Below are 24,540 nucleotides of genomic sequence, written 5' to 3' on the forward strand. Positions count from 1 at the left end.
CTTGGCTGAGTCCAACTTTACAAGAAACCGATATTGCTTTGCATCAGCAACTTGCCCTCTTCATTGTTTACCACTCCCCTAATTATGTGTCATCTGCAAACTTTGTCAGTGATGGTTTTGTGCATTTTTCCCAGGTATTGATAAAAACGTTAAATCACAAAGGGCCAAGACTGATCTCTAGGGGCCCTATTAGAAACATCTGTGCAGTGATGATTCTCTGTTTACAATTACATATTGACACCAAGCATTCAGCCAGCTTGTCATTAATTTAATGTGAACCATGCTAATTGTATAGTTCTACTCTTGAAACTTCCTGGGCGTTCTACCCATGGAATGGGGCCCATAAGATGTTACTGTATCTATCTTCATTATTACTGTGGCAAAGCTGACAAAGGCCAAGTTTTGGGAAGACCGTTAAAATTAAATGGAAAGTTGGGGGGAAGCAACACAAGCATCGAACCAATAAGCCCATTAGGCAGCCTGCCTAAACATCTAAACCCCAAATTTAAAAAAAGCCTTTTCTATGGGTCATAGAACCTTCCCAGTGTTACACATTGAATTTAACAAGATTGCATTGGCATGGCAAGCTATACAAATATTGCTAAAGTGAAAGTAAAATGATCTCTCGGATATCCGTCAGGGAAAGATACATACAACCAGTATTACATGTAAGCTGTGTGTTTGTGTGGCCACTCAGGCCAGGTCCATGCTAAAGGAGAAGATCAGCTTAAGTATGCAATTCCAGATTTGTAAAAAATGTATCTGGAGTTGACGTACCGTAAGCTGAGCTTTGGTGTCATCCTCACAGTGGGAGGTTGACTGGAGAGAAGCTCCCATTGACTTCACTTACTCCTCACTAGGAGAGGGCGCCCTCAGTGTTTGATTTAGAGGGTCTATAAGACCCACTAAATCAAATGTCACAAGATCAACAGCCGCAGCATTGATGTTCCCGCCAGTGAAGACATGGTCTCAGGAGAGATTCAAATGCCACTCAGCTGATTAGCAGAGCATCCACAGCTAGGTTTTTTGTTTATGTTATTGGTGCACATTCACACATGGCTCGGTGTGTATAAAAATTTATTTTGCACATGGATGGAAAAAAATCTGCATATTGACAGAAAAGACTAAAGCAGTGGTCCCCAACCTTTTCAGGTTGGCGGGCGCCAGGGGGCGTGGCCGTTCGCCCGCCGGATGCCAGGGCGCGGGGACACTTGCCCGCCTGGGGGCGGCCCCCCCCATAGCCACACGCCCGGGGAAGGCGCCCCCTGGCAGGCGCCACGCACCCGGGGCCGGCGCCCCCCCGTAAGCGCCACGCGCCTGGGGCCGGCGCTCCCCCCGTAAGCGCGCGGCGCCCCCGGGGCGGGGCTAAGGCCGGTGCCAGAGCCAGTAAGGGCACGCGCGGGGCCAAGGCCGGCGCTGGAGCTGGCAAGGGTACGCGCGGTGCCCCCAGGGCCGGGACCGGCCATGCGCCCGGGGCTGGCACCTGCCAGCCCAGATTGCTCCGCGGGCGCATGTAAAGAGCCCGGCGGGCGCCATGGCGCCCGCGGGCACCGGGTTGGGGACCACGGGACTAAAGGGTACATTGCATACAACCCAGCTAGTATGCGATTGCTCACTGTACAAGGAACAGCATGTTCTTTTACATACCTGTACACACAATCTCATATATTGAATATTTGGGGTCACATTAGTATTTGCTGGAACCATATTCATTTCAGTGGAGTGACAACACGAATGAATCTGGTATTAAAGTCCTAACACTAAGCGCTATCAATTCACATACTTCAGGATATAAGTCAACAGCTAACTACACAGGGTTAGGAAAACTGTCTACATATGCCTGTGATTACATCATTGCCCATGATGTGGAATGTACAACTTTCCTCTGACTTATCTGATAATGATTGATGTTTGAGACCACAGTGAGAGTTCTGTGGCACCTTAAAGACTAACCAATTTATTTGGGCATAAGCTTTTATGGGTAAAAATCAGACCTCTGACAAAGTGGTTTTTACTCACAAAAGTTTATGCCCAAATAAATCTTTAAGGATAAATATCTACACAGCAGCGTTATTTCGGAATAACGGATGTTATTCTGAAATAACATAGTCCTTCTCTACACACATGCAGTTATTTTGACTTCATGTTGAAATAATGTTGAGCTGGAGGCTGCTTACTCCGACTTCTGTAACCCTCACTGTATGAGGAGTAAGGGAAGTCGGGGGAAGAGTACTCTCTCTTGAAATAACTGTTGTGTAGACTGTGCCAAAAGTCAAAATAAATTATTTTGACTTAAGCTACGCAATTAGTGTAGCTCAAGGAACGAAGCTAAGTGTCTTGAAAAGGTGTGTATTCGGCAGCATGTTATATGGATGAGAGACATGGGTGATTACAAAAGATTCAAAGAGAAGGATATTGGCGTTTGAGAGGAGTTGTTATAGAAATATCCTGAGAATAGGATGGATACAGAAGATCACCAACGAGGAATTATATAGGAAGATACAGCTGAAAGAGAACCTACTACAGAAGGTTATACAGCGGAAGCTACAGCTATTCGGGCATATCTGCAGAATGTATGATGAGCGAAAAGTCAAGACCTTGGAATCTGGCATAATGGATGGTTCAAATAGGAGAGGCAGAGCCCACAGAGAATGGGTAGATGATATAGAACTGTGGTCCCCAACACGGTGCCCGCGGGCACCATGGCGCCCGCGGGGGCATTTGCATGCATCCGCCAGGTGCTCGGGGCTGGCCTGGCCCCGGGCACATAGCGCGGCGCTTGCAGGGAGCGCCGGCCCCGAGCGCGCGGCGCTTGTGGGGGAGCGCCGGCCCCGGGCACGCGGCGCTTGCAGGGGGAGCGCCGGCCCCGGGCGTGCAGCCCTTGGAGGGGGCCCCTGGCCCCGGGCGCGTGGCTATGGGGGTGCTCTGGCCCCGGGCGCATGGTTATGGGGGGGCCCCGGCCCCAGGCATGCGGCTATGGGGGGGGCCGCCCCCGGGTGCTCAAGTGTCCCCGCCCCCTGGCGGCCGGCGGGCGAACAGCCACGCCCCCTGGCGCCCGCCAACCTCAAAAGGTTGGGGACCACTGATATAGAAGATTAGTGTGGAGCTAGTCTACAGAAACAAAGCCACTCCACATTCAACAGGGAAAGATGGAAGGAAATAGTAAGGGAGGCATCGGACATCAACGGGCATTGAGCCCATGGTTGCTGCTGCTGCTGAAATTGCATAGCTTATTTCGACTTTAGTTCTGATGTGTAGACGTACCCCTAGTTTTTAAGCTGCCACAGGACTCCTCATTGTTTTTTTGCACATATAGAGTAACATGGGTACCCCACTAAGACTTGTTTGAAATAGGATATCCCCATCCTTATCAGGAAAATGGAGATGAAGATTGCTTGTTGTACATTAGTCAATTGCCTTGTGAAATGGTGAATTAGTCCTCTAATGTGCTTTGAGATCCTTGGATCCTATTTTGACTTTATTTGTAGTGGGTTAAAAATACAAAACCAAAGAAATGTATTCAGGAAATGTATTTAATTAAAGGTACTTTGGTGTCCATTTTCAGGCTACTGAAATGCTGTTAAGACTGATAGTTTGATATATATCACATACGTTATGGCAGATAAAAGGGCCAGTAGATGCATGCCTGTTCTAGTGGCACAAAAATTGCAATGAGACACAATACTTTTATTTGCCTATGTTTATGACTGGTGCATCAGTGGTTAATATTTTTGAGTTTTTAATTAAAAAGTGGAAATGGGAATATTGGCTGCTAAATTTTAATCTAAGAAATATTCCCATTAATAGGAATCCTAATTAAAGCATCTGTTAAAAGCCCATAACATTAACCTAATGGAGTGAATCTAGAAGGGCCCAATTAGAATTTTTTCCTCATGTAAAATTAACATTATTGACTTTTAACAAATGTCTTAAATAGCCATTGTTATTCATAGAAGTGTTGCAAAAATTAAAGCCAGATTCTAATTGAGACAGGTTCAGAGCCAGTGGAAAGCTCAGGGTTGTTAGAAATGCATCACAACTTCTCCAAAATAAATTCTTCATTTAGTTCCATGATTCTTTGATTAGAAAATTAAATTCCTAGTTTCCCCATTAAAGAATAACCTTTAGCCACTCTTTAATGGTGCTGTATTTTCTACAAGTATATTTCTGGAGAACAAAGTACAGCAGCAACTGGCAAAGTTTCTGAAAATACTCGGAGAAGGGTTCCAACGAGCCAAAATCATTATTTTTGCATGGAGTGTTTCATACCAAACACAAACACTGGGGGGTCTTGACTGAACTCCTATGCCCTCCTGCAGTTTGTGCCTATGATATTTTACACAGCTTTGGCTGAAACAATATGTTAGATAGGGAAGTTTTCATTTGTTGAGGGGATTGGACTACAGTTAACAAAAATGAGCACATTTCGTAAGCCCAATGAATTGAAAGGGCTTCTTTCTATTTTGCTTCTGCAATCTACGTTTTATATGGCTTGCTTTCTATAGTTAGTACACACTTTGTAAGATGCTGTTTGAAATCTAGAGGAAACCCAAGTCTCAAATTAAAATAAAACTAACCACAAATAAGAGTTCTATGGCTGAATAGGTCTGCGGGAGTTGCAATTAATGAGACTTGGCAGTGGCTTTTGCCAGCATGCTGCTGTTGAAATGTGTACGCACACACACATACACACACAGTAGTAGAACTGTAAAAGACATGATCCATTAATCAAACTAGTTTTCTTTTACTCTACTCCAGTTTCAAGGCCATTCTCCTATTAGAAGGATTCCCACCCTCATCTTGCAAGAAATGTTTTCTTCAAGTGGGATTCTTTCATTGTACATCTCATATCTTCCCAATACTTTTGTATCCACTTGCCCAGAACCTTACTTCACCCTCTCCCCACCATACCAGTGTAACAAAATCCTTCCTTAACTTCCTTTCTTTGATTCTTTTGCCAATACACAGGCCAGATTTTTCCAAAATTGGGAACTTAAAATTAAGCACCTAAGTCTATATATTCATATTTCTAAATCAGAGGGTTAATTTTGCAGCATCTCCATCTCCAGTTTACTTCAACACCTTGTTTAAAAAACAGGCACAATAAAGGCATGACCTAACTTTATGCATCTAAGAAAGAAACTTATGATCAGTCTGTAGGTGCCTTCGGTAATTGCTGTGGACTAGTCCTGTTTCCAGCGAGCTCAACGCTACCCATGCAACTTCCACTGGGTGTGATAATGAGCCCTTAACATCAGTATAGACCGCTGACTCTGATGCCAGCCATCCCTGCAGAGATCAAGATTCACAAGCAAGGAGTTCCCTAGATGTGCAGAGCATCTTATGGATCCCTTTTTTAGCAGAATTTCTGTCATACTGAACTTGGGGTTTCTTGGGTCACAGCCAGGCCTGCCAAAAGGAGGGCAAGGAGGGGAATTACCCCAGGGCCTGGTGATTCAAAAGGACTCGGCCCTACCAGATGCCATCCTTTCCTGTGGGAGTGGCAGTGGCAGGCAATCACCACTGGATCATGCTCTGTGCACTCTGGAGGGCTTGGAGGGCTGCCAGGAAAATGGGGGGTCAGCATGCCACACTCCAGGTGCCCCAAGGGCTGTCCCTTCTGCCAGAGGCCCCACCCCTTCCAGAAGCATGGATCCAGTCCCCCCCAGCCTTGCCCAGGGACACCAGCAAGTCTGTCAGCCTCTCTGATCACAGCTGAGCATTCTTACAGGGCTATAAAGCACCTTGAATCATTATTCCCTCAAGCCAGGCTGGTAAGTAGTATGAAGTTGCCAAGAGGGCTTCAAGTGTTACTCAACACAGTATAAGGATGAAATATAGATGTCATACAGCAGGGATAACTATGGCAAGGAAATGCTCTTAACTGCTATGCTGAATACAGGCAGAAAAAAGCACTTTGGGCCAGCAATGCCACCTGGGGGAGAGAGTAATGGAAAACACCCTTAAACTGGAAACTTTGCCCCAGCAGTTCTCCAGTGTTTCATTCTGCCTCCTTCTTGGGTAAGACACAAAGGCAAGACATGAAGGCTACGTCTACACTCGCGGCTTCTTGCGCAAGTATGGCCGTTCTTGCGCAAGAATCCGCAGAGCGTCCACACTGCCCGCCGCCTCATGCACAAGGAAATTTACAGTACAGTGTGGTAAGAAAGGGCTTCTTGTGTAAGAGCTACGCTCTTTTTTAACAGGCGCAGGCCCTCTTGCGCAGGAGCTCTTACACAAGAGAGTAGTGTGGATGCTCGGCAGGGATTTCTTGCACAAGAAAGCCCTATGGCTAAAATGGCCATCAGAGCTTTCTTGCACAAGAGAGCGTCCACACTGCCATGAGTGCTCTTGCGCAAAAGCACAGCTGGCACATGGCAGTATGGACGTTTTCTTGCACAAGCTTTCTTGCACAAGAACACTTGCGCAAGATGCCGCCAGTGTAGATGTAGATTATGCAAATGAAGCACGAGATATTTAAATCCCGGCTTCATTTGCACTTTCGAAGTGCTTCATTTACATTCCTATGCTGATGGAGGGATGTAGTCTAGACAAACCCTAAGAGTTACCGCAGAGAATTCTTTCCCAGATGTCTGTCTGGTGAGTGCTGCCCATGTTATCAGGGTTTAACTGACTGTCATATTTGAGGTTGGGAAGTAATTTTCCCCTTGGTCAGACTGGCAGAGATGCTGATGTTTTTTTGCCTTCCTTTGCAGCATAGGACACAGGTAACTTGCAGGGTCAAATTAGTGTAAAGAGTAAATTCTTTGTAACTTGATGTCTTTGAACCATGATATGAGGACTTCAGTAACTCAGGCAGCGGTGAGGAGTCTATTACAGGAGTGGGTGGCTGAGGGTCTGTGACCTGCGATGTGTAAGGGGTCAGAATAGATTAGCACAATGGTCTCAGTCTGTGACTAAGAGAGAACCTCTGACTCACCAGACATGCACGATCCCCCCTGACGACTCTGCTGATTTCTATAAATATATCCTATTGCTGATCACAGAAAGGTGCATCTAGATTACATTCCTCTCTCAAAAGAGGATTGCAAATGAGGGAAATCGAAAATGTAAATGCAGGGCTGATTTACAAATCTCGTGCTTCATTTGCATAATCTCATCTGATCACTTTTTCAGAATAATAATTTTAAAAAGCAGTCTAGTCGGGGTTCTTTCAAAAAAACCCACCCTCTTTCTGAAAAAAAATCCAGAAAAAATGAGGTTTACAGGGTTCTTTCAAAAAAAGTTTTTTTTTTAAAACCCCATCTAGACTGCTTTTTTTTTTTTTGAAAAAAATATCTTCCAAAAAAGCAATTGGATGAAATCATGCAAACAAAGTGCGAGATTTGTAAATTAGAACTTCATTTGCATTTTCGATTTCCCTCATTTGCATTCCTCTTTCGAAAGAGGAATGTAGTCTAGATACACCCGAAGTGATCTACAGACCAGTGATAGATCAAACGTCTCCTTTCCCTGTACATTCTCCCCTAGCAGAACAGCTGAAACAGTAATCTCCAGGGATACTAGAAGCTGCAATCATCTTAATTCAGCCATTTGTTCTGGAGGTCACTTCTAAACAAACATTGTGTACTTACAATGGAGTCTATTTCAATACCTGCGAATAGTCCTACTATTCCTGTTTACCAAGATTAACTTCCTTTAATGCCATACCTCCATTCTGTCTAACCTCCTCTTTTCCCCTCCCCCAGTTTCTCTCTCTGCTCTTTCCCCTATTCATGAATGTCTTCTACTTATTTTAATACAGTTACCTCTACCCTACCATGTTATGCCTGTGTACAATGTAGTGTTGCTTGGGTTGGCAAGTCAGAAATCAATGAACCACGTGGTATTTGGTAAAATATACATTTTTTTACACCATATATCTTTTCATCATCTGTTTATGAAAAAGTAGTAAAAAAACAATTATTCCTCCACACAAAAGTAACAAAACTCAAACAGTAAGAAAATAATGCCCTTAAAACATTTCTATCATGATTGTCTTAAGTAGACTGATTTTTCTAGGAGAAATGGAAGTTAGCCAATAACAGAAACATTATTAGGATTACAGATAACAGGCCAGAGCCTCAGCTAATGCAAATCTGTGCAGCTACAGCTCCATTGACGCAAAGCATTGTTCATGTCTACACCTAGCAGTTCATATTTTTCCACAGATATTTAGCAAACAGACATGTCCAAGGCTAAGAGTGAATTATCAACACCACTGGGGTTATTAATTGTCTTTAAAAGGTACCTATTTCCCTCTAGTGTTCAGGGCTATATTACTGATCCTCCAAGGTGGCTAGTGGTACTTGAATTGCTTCAGAGAGGGGGAGGAAGAGACAAGGTCAGAGTAGCTGTTGCAGCCTTTGTCTCATACTGAGCTAAGTAATTAAAGAGCATGGCTATGGTGCCCCATGCTGCCTGCCAATCAACCCATCATTTAGAGGTATGCTGACAAATGTCCTGCAACAACAGGTGTACTTTTTAAAAACAGGAATTAAAAATGTAGATTAGCACAGTGTATCTGTGGTGTAACTATATTATAGCTGCTGTTATAGGAGACTTAACAGCACAGACTGCCAATAAGTATCCTGTTTTTTTCTAAGTTCCGTTGTAAGAAAAGGCTCCTCTTTACAGTTATATTAGCCTCTAAAATTACACCTCTCTCTCATTGCTACCGCATCCAAGTACTAGACTAACAGCCATACATGCAGCACTTAGAATAAAACATTGTAATACTTAAGAATCTGGCTAGGTGGGTATCAGGTGTCCTTTACTATAGTATCTGAATTTCTCCTAAGAAAGAACTAAGCCAAGATGGAGTACAATAAGGGGACAATATTTTTTTCCTCTCTCCCTGGGAGATTGCAATCAATTTTTTCAGAGACAGAGAGAGAGCGCGAGCACATACTTTTCTATTTCTTTTTCCTGCTGAAGGAAAGGGTAGGCTAATGAAGGAACATATAAGCTTTTAAGAGAATGATGATAACTTTTATATCCTAAAAACTAATGGTTTATTCTTGTATAAGTCATCAATGGACAATATTATTAACACCACTACATTATTTATCATCCAGGGAAACCATATAAGTTTCATACAAGACATGACAGATCTCATTTCTATCACTGGGAGACCAGCTTAACTTTCTTCTATTTCGAGTTGTCAGGAGATTAGCTTGTTGTGGCTGCCTTTGCTTTGCTTTACTGTGGCACTTTTGATCACCTGAAGAAAGTCTCTCTTCTTGCTATAGTAATTGAAAATGCATTTTTTCAGTTTCTATTCAGAAATGTCACAAATATTAAAGTCCAATACTTTAAAACCCTCTCCCACTGGAAATCAGCACAGGTGATGCATATCACTGATATTAGAATAGATGGTAATTAATAAGGTATCATGTACAACATAACTCCACTAAGTCAGAGAGAATGCATAGATGTAAGAACAGAATCTGGCAGCTGTTTTTGTGTATTTCATAGAGATTTCTCTTTTCTTCTGAGTCTTCTCACATGAGTTTTTATCTAGCAAGATGAGTAGGCAGGTTGCACTGAAAATAGTGTGTGAGTATTAATACAGAGCTGCATAATGTAATTTATTTGCATTACAGTTGGGCCTAGCAGACCTAGTCATGGTGGCTACTAAGAACTAAACAAACAAAGTACAATAGGAAGAGATGAGAAGAGATGACCATTTAGAGCCCTACCCCGCATATACAAAGTAGAACTGTCAGGCACAAAAAAAGCAACAAATTAAATTGTTAAAGCAGATTACCTAACTGCAATGTTCTGTGAACATCCATCAGATTTATGAAAATTACTGCTAATTTGCATACATTATGTTTTCATTTAATCGTAAACTTCCACTTTTTTTAAAGTGTTGAATTAATTGCTGGTGAAAGGTGTTGATTATAGGGCCCTGGTATGCAAAGCCTTTTGTTTATCTCCAGGACCACAGGAAGATAAGCTTCTCACAAACAATGACAGGCCTGCCTCAACTCAGGTGAATTTCCTTAAAGAGTGACCAAAATAATACAGTCTGTTCATTCCAGAATCCCTTTCTGTGTTTCTTGGAGGTTTCCCTTTTCTTCTGTGTCTTCTCACATGAGGTTTTATCTGTGATGCTTGCAGGCATGACTAGGTAGCCAAATGCATGGATGGTGCCTGAAATACATTAAAGTTGGCAAGTCTGACCTTGTCTGAACATTCCAGGCCAAACTGTGCCCTTTGCCCCCGACTCTACTAAGTCAGGGGGAAAATGTATGGATGTAAGAACAGAACCTGGTAACAGTGTTTCTCTTTGTGCAGAGATATAGGAGAACCGGAGGATAGGCTCTGGATGATGGTACAGGTTGAACCTCTTAAATCTGGCATACTCTGATCTGGCAATATCCATGGTCTGGCAGGACCATGAAAGTTGCTGGACCAGAGAGCCCCAGTGCCGGGAACGCGAGCCAGTCAGGGAGTCCAACAGAGGGGAGGCCCACCATCGGACCAGTGAGCCCCATCTGTGGGGGGCCCCAGCCAGGAAAGAGCAGACAGGCAGCCTCAGAGCCCAGTCCCCAGGGAGCCCTGGCTTGCTGGGACAGCAGTGGGCCTGGTGAGCTCCATCTCTGTGGATCCCCATTCCAGTGCGGCAGCAGCGAGGCAGCTGTGGAGCCCCATCCCAGGGGAGCCCCGGTGGGGTGTGGAAGCAGCAGGGCCGCCAACAGCCGGTGTCCCCCATTCCTGAGAACCTTGGCTGGGCAGGGCAGGGCAGAAGCAGGGCCACGGTGGCTGTGGAGCTTCGTCCCCAGACAGCCCCAGCCTGCTGAGTCCAAGCCCTATAGCAGCAGGGTGGAGCCCAGTAGCAGTGGGAGTGGAGTGGAGCCAGCCAGGGGGAGAGGCAGTATCCTGGGAAGCTGGTAGCAGAGGATCTCTCCTGAACCAGTAAATTCCTTCATTCGGGACCAGTGAGGTAGAGTGGAGCCATACAGGGGGAGGGGCTGTATCCTGGGAGGCCGGTAACAGAGGATCTCCCCTGAACCATTAAATTCTCATTCGGGACCGATCAGGTCCCAGATGTGCCAGACCAGCGAGGACCAACCTGTATTTCTTACCCATTTAGGGCCCACTTTTCCTCCTGCTGAAATTAATGAGATCCCTAGTCAATGAAGCTGAATTATGGCCTTCTGAATGTTTCTGAACCATTGAAATTCTAAAGTCTGATCCTTTTAGTAGAAAGGAACCTATGCTAATCAATACCTGATAAGGAAATGACTGTGCTGAAATAAATTTCCTGTGGCCTACATTATACAAATTCTTAATGTACAATGAAATCCTCTTAGTGTTGTCAATGAATAGATGTATCCTGTGTATAGCATCAAATGGTCCTATTTTAACACATCCTAAAAGGTATAGATTATTAATTATTTTATATTTAAGGACCAATTTTTTTAATCTTTATGTGCCAATATGAGCTTGACATAGAAGTGTTTCTAGAAGTTTTGCAATTTGATGGCAATGTTTAGTATCCCTGGTCTAAAAGAGAGAGTTACTTTTTACTGTCAGTGCAACTATAAACATCTCAGCAGGAGAGAAAGAAATGGCTGATGTGTGCTAGGAACCTCTATGTTCCTGGACAAATAATACAGGATTTCATGGGCCAAAAAGTTCTCTCTAGGGTACCGACTACAATGAATTTAAACCTCAGATGGATATGGCCCCATGGATCCAGTGGTGTAGAACTTGCTATGAGTTAAGAATCTCATCGGTTGCATAAGAAATAGAAGTTATCACAAAACTAGGTGACTGGGCAACAAAATGGCAGATTAATTTTAATGATGATAAATGCAAAGTGATGCATTTTGGAAAACATAATCCTAACTATACATGTAAAATAATGGGAAATAATTTAGCTGTTACCACTCGAGAGAGATCTTGGAGTCATTGTTGACGGTTCTCTGAAAACATCTACTCAATGTGAAAAGGCAATCAAAAAAGCAAACAATGTTAGGAATCATTAAAAAAGGGATAGAGAATAAGACAGATAATATTTTATTGTTGCTATATAAATTCCTAGTACACCTCTATATAAATCCATGATACATCCAAAGATGTGGTCACCTCATTTCAAAAAAAGATATCTTGGCACTGGAAAAAGTTCAGAAAAGGGCAACAAAATTAAGAGGGGTATGCAACAGCTTCTATATAAGGAGAGATTACTAAAATTGGGATTTTTCATCTAGGAAAATAGACCACTAAGAGGTAATAGGATAGAGGTCTATGGAATCAATAGGTAGAGGTTAAAAGAAACCGAAAGGAAGTATTCACACAATGAACAGTCAAATTGTGGAACTCTTTGCCAGAGGATATTGTGAAGGCCAGGACATTAACAGGGTTAAAAAAAAAGATAAATTCAGAGTGACTTAGACAAATTGGAGGATTGGGCCACAAGAAATCTGGGTCAACAAGGACAAGTGCAGAGTCCTGCACTTGGGACAGAAGAATCCCAAGCTCCCAGGCTCGGGACCAACCAGCTAAGTAGTAGTTCTGCAGAAAAGGACCTGGGGGTTACAGTGGATGAGAAGCTGGAAATGAATCAACAGTGTGCCCTTGTAGCCAAGAAGGCTAATGGCATATTAGGTTGTATTAAGAGGAGCATTGCCAGCAGATCCAGAGATGTCATTATTCCCCTTTATTCAGCTCTGGTGAGGCCACATCTGGAGTAGTGTGTCCAGTTCTGGGTCTTCCCCGCCCCCCCCCCCCCCCCCACACACACACACACTACAAAAAGGATGTGGACGCATTGCAGAGGGTCCAGCAGAGGGCAACCAAAATTATTAGTGGGCTGGAGCATATGACCTATGAGGAGAAGTCTCAGCTTGACAAAGCCCTGGCCGGGTTGATTTAGTTGGGATTGGTCCTGCCTAGAGCAGGGGGCTGGACTTGATGCCCTTCTGAGGTCTTTTCCAGCTCTATGGTTCTATGATTCTATGGAGGATATGTATAGCAATGGCTATTAGCTGGGATGGGCATGAATGGTGTCTCTAGTCTGATTTTCAGAAGCTGGGAATGGGCAACATGGAATGGATCACTTGATCATTACCTGTTCTGTTCATTCCTTCTGGGGCACCTAGCATGGGCCACTGTTGGAAGAGAAGATACTGGGCTGGAAGGACCATTGGTCTGACCCAGCATGGTTGTTCTTATTGTCACTGAACACAACACAAATAATGATGAATATATTTCAGCAGCCACTGGGGAAATGGGGAACAAAGAAAACAGATTTGGAATTAAAGAACACTTTGGTTTTACCTATGGATTCTAACAATAAATATATCATGAACCATGTCATTTAGAATCATGTAGTTCTGGTGTCTACCTTAAGCTTTTGATGGTTTGCTTTAAGGGCACTCATGATGTCCAGCTGATCTCCCTTACTTACCAGAATAATTAATGTACAAGCAATGCTTTGAGGGTCTGGCTCCAAAGCCACAGACAGGAGGAAGAAGGAATGCATTTGAAGAGGGACTCCCTCCCCCAAACAAATAAAGATGCATTGGGAAGCGGTATAAAATGTCTGAAACTGAATTAAACAATCACATTTTGACAGAGCTTTTGTTCTCTGTTGAATTATGCAATATTACCTAGAAAAGTGGGATCTTTAGTTTACTGATGAGAGAATTGGCATGGGATGAGGATTGAAAGTATGTTTTTCGTCCATAGAATTGAATGGATTTTCACTGAGCTGTTAGTTTAAATCAGGGGTGGTCAACCAGTTTGATACTAAGAGCCAAAATAGCTGTGGATAGAGTGCAGAGAGCCATATGCTATTATTTATTTTTATCTATCTATCTATCTATCTATCTATCTATCTATCTATCTATCTATCTATCTATCGATTGATACAAAATATAGTGATAAAAATAAAATTATGGTTATTAATTATTTCGGTTATGGTTATTAACATTAAAGGGCATTTTGGTTCTGTTGTAGAATACCCGACAGAGTTATTTAGTCCTCTGATTGGCTACAAATGACCAGTTAATGATTTACTGATTGGCTCACTGAGTACTAGGATACAGATATAAACGTACACAACAGGCAAATGAAAATGAGTAGTGGATGACAAATATTAACAGACCATTTACTAAAACCAATACAAAAGTCTCTAGTCACTTAAAAAAATCATGGATAGTCCATAGATCTTCAGAGAACCTGATAAGGAACAAACATCAAATTAAAAAAAAAAACCTTTGAAAATACAGTAATATTCTTACACTAAAAAGAAGCATCCCCACCATGTATTTTAAATTTAACACTACTGCCCGGTTATGTCCTGTGAGCTTTTTTAAATTAAGCTGAACTGAGAAGTAAATTAGCACAATTTGTAGTGCCTGTTTCACTCCAAATTAGAATCATAGAATGCTAGAACTGGAAAGGACCTCAAGAGGTCATTGAGTCCAGTCCCCTGCCCTCATGGCAGGACCAAATACTCAAAAACTTGCTGATCTCTGGCATGGTTTCCTCATTATTATTTTTTTTTTTTACTTATGAAGATTAGGCTTTTTTATAGTTCTAAAAATTCAGGTCTGTCCCAGATTGCTCATATGACACATTCAAAAACAATAAGAGAGAGACTCATCTCTCAGAATAATTGCTTCAGCCTGGCAAACAATAGCCTGTGAATTTTCTTTAAAGGAATACAGTGTAAACCAGGTACATGCTGATTCTTTTTTTGACCTGGAATTTAAATATGACATCTGTGTTGGCTTCCTTATTCTGCATCCATGAAGACTTTGAGTTTAAGGTGATTCAGCCCCCTAATATAACCCAATGCCCTCCCCCTCCCCCACAGCCAGGCACAGACAGCCCCCCTCTCTAACCCAATGCCTGGGTCTCACCGGAGCCACTGCTGCAGCCATGCACTTCTCCTCCAGGCGCCAGGGCATGTGCGCAGAGCAGTCATGAGCAGTCTGGGTGTGCGGCTCTGAACCCTAAGAGCTTCATTTCTTTGCGCAAAGAGCCACATGCATGAGGCATAAAGGATCTGAAGGGTTCTGGTGTTGGCAGATCCCCATCTAGACTGCCGCACTGTGCTGACAAACAGCTGATCGGCACAGCGGGGCGGCTATTTCTATTTAAATGACACGGCGATTATTTAAATCGCAGCTTCATTTCCCTTTGTTGACAACAGAGCCATGCAGTCTAGACACACCCTAATAGGGTATGTCTACACTTGCACCCTAGTTCGAACTAGGGATGCAGATGTAGGCATTCGAAATAGTCAATGTAGCTGGCATTTAAATATCCAGCACTTCATTAGCACAATCTCGCCAGCGCGTTACCCCTATCAACAGCTGTTTCGAAAGTGAAAGTGCATGCTACTCAAATGATGAGTAATGTTAGTTCAAACCAAGGGGTTTGGTTCGAACTAATGCATCCTGGAATGCACTTTCACTTTCGAAATAGCTGTTGATCGGAGTAACGCGCCGGCAAGATCATGCTAATTTAAATATTATATTCATATTAACTATTTCGAATGCCTACATCTGTATCCCTAGTTCAAACTAGGGTGCAAGTGTAGACATACCCTAAGGTGCTGCAAAACTATTTGTTGTTTAAGTTTTTCCAGCTACAGACTCACACAGCTACCACTGAAATGTTTGAACAGCTAAAGTGGTTGGTGTTTCTCACTCTTCCTGTTAGCCAGGTCTTGACTTGTCTCTCTCAGCTCCCACTTACCCTGCAGAGAGGCTCTCATTAGGTTCAGCAAATTTAACAATCTCTGCTCTCTTGTGGCCCTCCCACCCACCTGTGCCCACTTGTATGGAACTACTTTAACCTTTGTGGGGCTCCACAACAGCATAAAGGATACTGCACCCTTATTCTGTAATGTTTCTGGTGATTAGCAAGACACATTGCCACAAAGAGCAGCCCCTTTCTGGCACAGTGGTTTCCATAAAATAATGAAAAACGGTAATTACACCGTGGCATGCATTACTGCTAACGCCTTACCTCTTATGCTGACAATGTTGTTGATAATTAGCTGATGTCAATAGATTGGAATTTTATTCCTTACACATCTTTATATCTCACTATAAAAAGGTAGAAAGAAGTTCCATGATTAATAAATACTGTAGAAAGTATATAAAAATGCAGCTGCTCAGGAGACAAAGGGACTCAGGCGCTTCATCTGGCCAGGAGATCAAGCACCACCAACAAACACTCTGTGATCGAAAACCTGATTAAATTTTTTCAAAGAAATCATTATTGGTGAGAAACTAATTGAAAAGCCTCCTCCTGCCTGAGCTTTGCCAGAAAAAGAAGACTTCAAAGGCTTAAGGGGTGAGCTAATGTTTTCACACTTAAAACTGAAAAGAGGCAATCCCCATGTTTGTGTTTGCTCAGTCCACACTTCTCAAATGTTGTCCCCTCACGCTCTAAATCTGCTAGGTTGAAGATCTAAACCTTGAATATATAATGTACTTTATCTGGGGGTCATGGTGTTATTCTTCCATGCTGTGTGTCTCTCTATTCATGCACTTTCATTCTTTATTCTTCACACTGATATATAGTAAACAATATGGTTAGCCACTTAAAATTCTCTGGGTTATTAAAATGAGTAGATTTTTTTCCCCCTCTCTCCTGGATTTCATCTGGAACTACTATCTAATTAATAACCAGAACCCAGCAGGAATCTGAATAATAAAAAAAGGAGAAAAAAAACTTTTGTTGTTCCTTGAATAAATCTGTGTAATTTAAACCATAATCATGGGGATTTCATCAAAAGTAACTGAGTTCTTCCAAATCCCACTTCATCGACACAAACAACTTTGTAGTGCAATTTCTAAGGCAAGATCTCTCGGCAATTTCACATTAAAAATAATTCTAATGATGATAGAAAGAAAATATTTTAAATTTTAAAAGCATTTTCTGTTAAAACACCAAACAGCCTCCTGTATCTTATACAAGTGCATATGCTGTACTGTACAGGATCTGTTCATACAAATCCTTCCCTCTCTCAAAGACACATTGTCTTATCAGTAGGGAGCTAAGGTGCAGTTGGAGTATAATGCAAGTCCATTTCTCACAAGCTTAGAGCTTAAGTACTTTGTTATTGGTTATTAGGGCTGGACTCCTAGAGATAAACCTACAACTACTGTATACCAGTGAAGGGCAAATAAGCAAAATCCCTGACAGAAGTCTGTTGTAAAATGATGAATAAGCCTCCTAAATTGCCATAAGGCGCTAGTCACAATGGAATTGTATTTGTCAGACATGAATTGTAACCCTAAGGTTATCATAGTGGGCCAGCAGATACAGGAAAAGTGCTTAACACTATCACCCCCTAATCGTATCTCCTACAGGCTAAAAACTCTGCAGGGAGCATTACCAGTTAAAGAGGTGGTAGTGTTTCTATGGACTGAATGTAGACAGCATTTGGTGAAGAGAAAAAAAAAAGCCCATAGAAAAGACTGATACACATACACACACGCTGCTCACAAGTGTGTTCTGAATTGAGATATATATATATATATATATATATATATATATATATATATATATATATATATATAAAGTCTTTGGAAATCATATCCCCAAGGCTGGGGTTCTAAATAATAAAACAGTGTAGATTACTACTTTATTAGTTTTTTAAAAAGCTTATGAAAAATTATCTTTTGCCTGTGGGAAGACATTTTATCTGAAATTATAGCAACTCCAGCACTTCTAAGATATCAAATTTAGAAACTGAGCAGCAGTAGGAAATAGAACATGTTATATTCTACCCTTGCAAATTAAATTCTCACATTCTACCACCTATAAAATAAGACATTTCATTGTATCTTTCCTAAGCTTTCCTCTTGACTAACACTTAACTACAGCATGAGGCACGACAAAGTCGTGTTATAGATGCTATATATTATCAGAGCTGATCAAAACATTTTCAATTACACTTTTTTAGGTGAAAAATTGCCAAATTACCATTTTGTGAAATTGTCCCCAGGTCCAATTTCCTGTCCTGCCTGAGTCATATCAAGGCTTTGCCTGGTGGCAGCTGGTGATTTTGTTGACAGGTGAGATGCACATTGCAAAGTCTCACAACCTTCAATATACAACCACCTCCTTGTAGGCCTTCTCTAGGGGTCTCCACTGTGCCCAGCCAACACTGCAGTCTGCTTTACTGGTGTTCAGGGAACCCTCTGCAGCTCTGGTTCCTTATTCCTGGAAGCTGACACCAGGCAGGAACTAGTGAGGAGGTCTCCAGTGCAGCTGAGGGGGGTTGTCCTCCTCCTTTCAGTCTTGGCTGATGGTCTCCATCCTGATGCAGCAGAACTACAGAATCCTTTGCACCTTGTGCCCTCGTGCTGAGGCCCTTAGCAGTACAGGAAGCCCTCTGCAGTCCTGTTCCATCAGTGCTGAGAGGACACCTTCTGCAGCCCTGCTACCAGAACTGGCCTTAACTGCATGAATCGTGTCATGGCCTCATGGTTTGCCTCAGGCCATGGCAGGATTGCATGGTTACCACAGCAACACCCTCAAAGTGATTCCTGAGCATGGTAAATTGCCAAAGTAACAAGAGGGTTTCCTGAGGCACTATTACCTATACCACGATTGGAGCCTCACCTGCAGCGTTTTCTAGCATTGAGTTTCACTACTGAGACACAAAGAGAGATTAACGTGGCAAATTCAAATCAAATCACTCTTGTGGGTTTATGTTACATATTTAATAAGTACAACAACTTCAACTGTCCTTAAAAATCTGTATCTATCCCCAAATCATAGCCTTTGGGAATTAGTCTCTGAATTTTTTTCTTAGGCTGCACCTCACTTGCCCAGGCTGATAAACTCCCACTGGACTTGAGCCTGGGTCTCCCACAAGTGAGTGCCCTAACCACCAGGCTAGCTGTATGTACAGAAACACTCTCTCTCTCTGGCCCAATTAATATTTATTTTTACTGAGTAGCACAGCTCCCACAAGACAGATGGAAATATACTGCCTGCTTTTGCGTTCTCTCTCTCTGCAAGTGAATGATCTTATTTTTGTTCTGCATTGGTGTGAGCATCCAAACCATGGAACATCCAGTGAGCTGCTGCCCTCTACAATCTTTCTCTGGAGGGACAGTCTTGATTCATTTCATGTCACCAGGATCCGTACAGTGGATGACAGATTGGACATGGACCTTTAATATTGCTTTTCAAGTTGCCATGTGAAAGAGCTGGAGTGAAAACAAAGTTAAAATGCAACAATTTTCGTGAAATGCAATTGTCATTTTTCCAGCCAGCCCTACATAGTTTGTGCCTGTTAGATACTAGAAAGATATGAGCTTCATAATAACCTTATAATAAAAGGTTTAATTTATGCTTAGTTTATTTAAAACTGTGTTTCATAGGATTAATAATAGATAAACATACAAAGTATTCAAGATTTTCAACATGAGAGCAGCTAACCTTAAACCTACATGTTCTTATTTAGGCATCTGAATAATGGGGCCTAATTTTGAAAGGCAAAGCACACAGCATCTCTCAATCATATTAAGAATTGAAGAGTCTAAGATCAGGCAACCATTTTTGAAAATTTAGCCATAGATTTTAGGTGCACCATTGTAACACACGGGAAAGAATAAATGTCGCTAGTGAATTATACTTAAAAATATTCACAGATAGATGAGACAATCTTGTTAAACTGATGGGTTCATAAGTAATTTGTGTAGGTGCATGAGTATTTAGAGCATAATTACTGTACACTAGAAGACTTACGCGGCATTCCCTGGATCCTTCAGGGCAGGTGGCTGGCAGTGTGGGGGATGCAGAAATTAGGGCAGGGCTTTGGGGGGGTGTATGTCAGAGGGTGCAGGGCAGGAGGCTTGAAGGGGAGGCAAGAGTGAGAGTTGGTAGGTGAGGAAGGGCTTAGAGCAGGGGTCCCATCCAGTGGGGCTGTCTCTCCACCTCCAGCCGGTGGGACCTTTTCTCACCCTCCTGGCCCCCAGCTACCAGCTCTCTTATCCCAGACCTCCAGCCACTAGGGATCTTCTGTCTTTCTCCAACCCCCTTCAGCTGTCAGGGACCTTCCCTGGCCACCCAGCCCCCCCCTGGTTACCAGGGGCCTTCTCTCACCCTTCAGCCCCACCTAGCTGCCAGGGGCTTTCTGTCTTCCCCCCAGGAAACCCAAATGACAGGGGCCTTCTGTCTCCTCCAATCCGTTTGTCTCTTCCCAGTCTCCCCCAGCTGCCAAGATCCTTTTCTCTCCCCCGGCCTCCCAGCTCTCCCAGCCCTCCTGACCACTGGGGGGGGGGGGGAGGAGGAGAAGAGTTTGAAGCAGAAGGGCTACTTTCCTGGTCTGGTGCCAGGCAACATGGCAGAGACGCAGCTCTGCTGGAGCAGTCTCTGGTGGTGCAGCTGTCCCCAGTGATCTCTCTGCAGTGTAGCGCTCCCCTGCAGGTTCGCTATCCCTCATGGCCACACATCCCTCCTTTCTGTGCTCCTCCCTTTCTATGTTATGGAAAACAAGCCCATTCCTGACACTTCCTGTTTTCTTGGCACAAGCAATCATTGACTTTGCTTTAAATTAGGAGAAGAGGAAGCTATATGCCAAATTTGGTGGTCCTCGCTCTTACTATTTAAGAAGAGTTCTTGAATAGACTCACAGATGGGGAGATAGATGGATGCACATTTCTAAAATACATAGATATAAATAGGAAGATGTTAAAATCTTTATATCATATTTATCATGTGATCTTTATAATAATTTATGGCGGTCTAGAGCCTTTGTAATGAGACAAGAAAGAATTTGAACTCTCAAAGCATCAGCAAATGTTCAGATATAGAGCAAGACACAGGAAACCACACGTGTGTAGGTAAATTTAGGACCTTGATATTTGGACAGCTCTCCCTTAAATTCTCCCACACTCTACTGATTCACTAATTCACTCATTTAGACATATAATACTTTATGTTAGCAATCAGCACCTTCTCCAAGCCAGTGGGGTTGTGTTCCATCTCTTCTGTCCCAGTTTTATAAAAATCAGAAACTTTGACTAACCAAATACATTTGCCTGGAATTTCTTTCTATTCTATGGAGACACGGTAAAAAATAGCTTTCTATTTACCTCTTCTCATTTTCAGGATAAAGTAAGAACCCCATTTTTAATAATTGTGCGACTCAGTTAAACCACCATTAAAATATTGGCATATTGATATATCAAAAACCTGTTTGGTTTTTGAAAACCTTTTTGGGTGCTAATGTAAGCAGGAAGAAGTTCATCCAGACGTGGGTAGTCAGACTTCCACTTCCACACATGCACACAAACTTGAAGCTCATTAAACTATAAAACAATATAATTACTGCTTGCTTATGCTTCAGTATCACAACTGAGAATATCCATTAGTGATCTAGTATTTGCAGAGTACTGCTCTAATGTTACTACTTAAATGCTTTCCTTCAACTTATCATCAGCATCTCACTCCAGTTTCAATGGTCATTTAACAATCCCCTGGCATTTTCCACAAAATCTCAGTGTCATAACCATATTTGGGATCAAATCTCAACAATCATTCTTCACAGTGCAAGGCCATAAATCATTTGTCTAGGATTATTATTACAGAATAATTGCTCTGCCTAACCCCAGAGGGGGCTGGCTGCATTGCAGTGGTGGATGACCTTCCTCAAATGTCCAGCAAAGCTGGTTCATCCAGAGTATGATATCATTGACTGCATTGGAAGAATTATTATTTTATATTAAGAGTAAGTAGTGGAAGATCAAGCAGTAGAACAAAGGCAAGAGGAAGCTGGCTTTGGCTGAGAATGTAAAGAAAGCATTGCTCATGCACATGACAAAGTCACCGCAAACAAATTAGAGGTTTCTTCGTTTATTTACCATTGCGGTAAGAAAGCTGAGTGTGGAAAAGTGACACACTCTTACTCAACAGATCTGCCAGTCTAGACTGATCCTCATGTGCAGTCCTTACTGAAGTCAAGGGATGTTCTGTGCATACTGGGCTTGCAGATGTAGATCTGCTGTCAGTATTCAGAGTTGATCTGAGGTATGTAAGGTGTTGGTTATGAGACCTAAAAACACTCCTTGGTACAGACAGTAAGTGTAGATCCTGGATCACAGGTCACATGTGCTCATGGCAAAGTGCACATCAAGATTACTTTACATCAAAATCTAAACAAACATATAAAGAAAGGGCACCCATTCAAAGTTCTAGGCATGCTTGGCTCACATTTAAAAACTCAATACCAAAGGAATTAAATATAAATAATCCAAAGCAGCAGTCACACATATCCCACCCACTTTCCCCAGCACCTCATCTACCCACCAGGCCTCAGACCAACATGGTTCAAATCCCTTGCTACCACCACTCTGAACATGCATTCCCTGTAGAACATTCCACCCTCAAACCTCTATCAACATTCATTCAAGCAGATGGGCTGTGCCATGTGCCTGGAAAACAGATTTAGGTAACTTTGCACTACTGTGTCTGGTGGGGTGAGGAACAGAAAGAAGAGATCTTTCATGGTGGTGCTTTGTCAGCAGTCTTATCTTGAGTCTTATGCCTTTGTCATAAATGCTCCCATGGATCTTGCCTGCAGAAGCTTGTCATATGCTCAGTGTTGGTCTACTGGGTAGGCAGATCTGAGGTATGTAAGGTGTTGGTTATGAGACCTAAAAACACTCCTTGGTACAGACAGTAAGTGTAGATCCTGGATCACAGGTCACATGTGCTCATGGCAAAGTGCACATCAAGAGGGATTTATACACTCCTATTAGCTGTGCAGAGTCACCAAACCAAGGGAGAATGAACTAGGCATGGGGAAAAGTCTTAAGCCCCAGTTAGCTGGTTCAGTCGTGTTGCCTTGGCAATCAATCAGCCTGTGGGCTCTTTTATTCTGATAGGGGTCATGGGGTGAATGCCTAAGTCCTTAGGTAGGCACCAAAATAAGTGGTCTGATTTTCAAGTGTCACTTTTTATAGAGATACGCTAGGCACCTATACAGCCCCCATTACCATAGAATCTGAGCATCTCGCAGTCGCTGCAAGATGTTTCTTCTCAGAAGGAGTGAAACTGTGTTATCCTCATTTTTGTACTTGCAACAGCAGGGCACAGAGAGGCTAAATGACTTGCCTGAAGTCGCACATGAAAGTCTGAAACCCTGTAGGGAGGAGAAAATTGAACCCAGACTCTTATGAGTCACAGGCTAGTACCTAAGCATTGGGCCCTTTTTCCTCCTTTACTCATGCCTCCTCATTACCATGCAGGCTATCCGTAACACAGGGTTGTTGCTGAATGTAAGAATATTCCATTCAGCCACTCACGGTGCTATTTCCATACTTTTCTTTCCCTCTGCATGGCACAGTGGGGGTAGAGAAGCAGAGCAACTAAAAATTTCACCTCTGCCTTGCCCTTTAAGAAAAGGTATGCCAAAGGGCTGGGGTTATTGTTTTTAGAAAGCTTTGCCTCATCAAATATTCAAAGGGAAAAACAAGATTGATGTTGGTCAGTTGCTCACAGTTCATGTTATTCCACTGCTTGCCAAAAAAAATTGGTAGGACAGTTTTCCAAGTGTTTTTTCTAAAAATAGAGTAAAAAAGAAAAAAAGTCTAAAACTCTAAGTTGGAAATTATTACTATGTAGTTACCAGTCTGAAAAATAACTTCTCAAAATTCAAAAAACCACAGTCAAACTCTTGGTGCACTTTTAGAAAGGGGAAAATAACACTCTTGAGTACCAAATATAGTAGAGAAGTAAAGCTCTGAAATGCCATTGGCAAGCGCACTCAGTAAGAAAAAGGTTTTAGGTGTACTCCTGTCACCAGATAACTATTCTGAAAGTGAAATCTGCTGAATTAACCATGGTTAAGTGAATAGCTGAATCTTGCAGTGTCTGAGGGCATTCAGGGGAATCCTTGCACTCACCGAAAAGACAGTGGGAAAAATGATACCGAAGAAAATCTTAGGAAAAGAGATCAGGAGATAGAAGGAACTGCTGTGAGAACTTGAAATATACTGAGATAATCTCACTCCCCTTATACATTCATGTAATTATTAAAACATAAGTGATTTGATGGATCCTACTCTACTTTCTGCTTATTGGCTCTGGCGTGCCAAAGCAAAGTGAAGTTATGGTTATGCTCTCAACTAAATCTGTTTATACACCAGCAGTGAACTTATTTCTGCACTGATGTCCTTTCAGCCACTCAAAATAAATGTGCCTTTCTGGGAGAGGTATGTTATCATCATTACAGTGATAACTCCAAAAATAAAAACTTGTATATTTAAAGCAAAGTTCTGTTCCCAATTACATACAAGTACCAGTGACTTACTGAAGTCTCTCTGGAATTGCGAGAGTCTAAATGGCATCAGAATCTGTCTCCATATCTTTTAAATTAGGGTTTTCACTGCTGACAAAATATGAAATGTTTACAGTCCAAGGTTTAGAATGAAGTTTCTTGAATTGCGTTAAAAGAACAGGAAGACTCATTTTAGCAGTTTGAGAAAGTACCGCTGGATATAAATATAAAGACACAGATATGCTGGAGTCCCTCCCTGCCCCAGAAAA

Source organism: Pelodiscus sinensis, chromosome 12 (genome assembly GCF_049634645.1).
Source record: "Pelodiscus sinensis isolate JC-2024 chromosome 12, ASM4963464v1, whole genome shotgun sequence".
Classification (NCBI taxonomy): domain Eukaryota; kingdom Metazoa; phylum Chordata; order Testudines; family Trionychidae; genus Pelodiscus; species Pelodiscus sinensis.